Source organism: Orycteropus afer, unplaced genomic scaffold, assembly GCF_000298275.1.
Source record: "Orycteropus afer afer isolate SDZICR_OR568_19922 unplaced genomic scaffold, OryAfe1.0 scaffold00014, whole genome shotgun sequence".
NCBI lineage: Eukaryota > Metazoa > Chordata > Mammalia > Tubulidentata > Orycteropodidae > Orycteropus > Orycteropus afer.
The window spans coordinates 7,244,967-7,247,047 of NW_006921601.1; positions in this window are offsets into that span (position 1 = coordinate 7,244,967).

Below are 2,081 nucleotides of genomic sequence, written 5' to 3' on the forward strand. Positions count from 1 at the left end.
TCATGCTTGGTAAAGTGGAGGATTAATGAAAGAGGGAAAGGCCCTCAATGAGATGGATTGACACAGTGGCTGCAACGATGGGCTCACATATAGCAAGGACTGTGAGGCTGCCACAGGACTGGGCAGTATTTCATTCTCTTGTACATAGGGTGGTATGAGTCAGAGCCAATTTGATGGCACCTAACAACAACAACAACAAAGGCAGAGGTGGTGGGTGGATCTTACTGCCATCAATCAAAAAGATCTGGAGGTGGAGTAGAGTGTGTCTTTGGACCTGAGATCTCTATGCTGGACCTCCTTGGCAAAGAGACCAGTAGAGAGCTGGCGCCATTGGAACAATGAGACACAAGACAAAGTGAAGGGCTTGCCAGCTCATGGAGTGAGAAAGCTGAGTGCTTTTGGGCAGGAGTCTTGCTGGCAGAGTAGGGTGCACCTAGGTGTATCTATTGGCAGAGTTAAAAGAGCTTTGTGACACCAAGCAGGGCAGAGGCCAGGCCAAGGGCCAAAGAGAGGCATGCTTAAGGGCATAGCTGAAGGGAGGGTATACCGATACAAGAAGTGTACCCTGAGCATTCCTGAGCCTGAATTGTAACCTGTTACTTCCCTAATAAATTTTATAATCATAAGTATTATCTGTGAGTTCTATGTGGCCACTGCAATGAATTATTGAACTTAGCAGACAAGTGGCAGAGAGGGTTGGTGTCAGAACTGGTAAAAAGGTTCAAGGGTGGTAGAATGTCTGGCCTCATAGGAATAAGCTTTGGGCTGCTGATGGTGATTCTGTCTTTCTCTCGTGAAGTTAGAGGAGGTCAGAGGAAGATGCTGCCTCCACGCCCTTTATGCGGATACCTCCCTCATTTGCCTCCTTACTATCCAATTCCTTTTACTCTTCTTTAATTTTCTTCATACTTCTTTATTACCATATAACATCTATCTATTGTCTATTATCTGTCTCCATATGTTTGAATATAAATATTTTGTTCACTGCTGTGTTCCTAATGCCTAGAACGGTGTCTAGTATGTGTAGGCATTCAATAAATATTTGTTGAGTAAGTAAGTGAATGACTGAGTAAATCTGGTGTGGTTAAAGGTTTTGGTGACTCTATAGCATTGCTATGTAATCTGCAAATGTCATGTTGCCCAATGTTTTCTTTCAATTAGATCATTTTTCTGATAATCTTGTCTCATCAGTGCAAAGAGCCTCTTGGGTGATAGGCCATAAGCCAGCCTATTCCTGGAAAGATTGCAAGGAGCGGACAAGCCAGCAGGGTGATGCTCAAGCTGGTGTTCTGGGCTCTCTTCTCAGGAAGAGGGCTACACAAAACCTGGGGCTTTCTGTATTACCTCACACTTACTTGTTTCCCCCAGAATGAAGCCCAGGCTGCGTTCCTCTGTGGAGAAGTGGAGGAAAGGGGACCCACTGTGGCAGCAACATACACATTGGAGATTGATGCAATATCTTAGAACTGGAACGGGCTTCCAAGGTGGCTGTGTTGGTTACCTAGTGCTGCTCTAACAGAAATACCACAAATGAGATGGCTTTAACAAACAGGAGTTTATTCTCTTACAGTTTGGGAGGCTAGAAGTCCAAGTTCAAAATGCCAGGCTTTTGGGGCTAGGTGAAAGCCCCTCAACCTTGGGCTGCAGCTCTTCCTCTTGCTTCTGGCTCACAGAAGCTAGAGGCATCTCTTCACTTAGGCAGCTGCTGGCTGCTGAGGCTGACAAACGCGAGGTCAACAAGTGAAAAGGCACAGTCCCGGTATTACAAAACCACACAGCAGGCCATTGATTCAAGTCCATTGAAAGTCCCAAGATTGGCAGAGCATGGCAGGCTACTGAACAACAACTCAGCTACATGCAGGGTTCAAGCATGCCATAGCTGGAGACCTTCTTCAAAGCTGCTTCTTATATAGTGGAAGCAGACCACATCCCTAAAGCAGGTATTCAGCTGCTCCAATAGATTTTACCATGGAGTTAGTTACCAGTCTCCCATGGGGAATAACTACACCCAGCTGTTCAGCCACTCAACCAGGTCCAGCCAAGTTCACACACAAACTTAACTACCAGAGTGGCCTTATGCT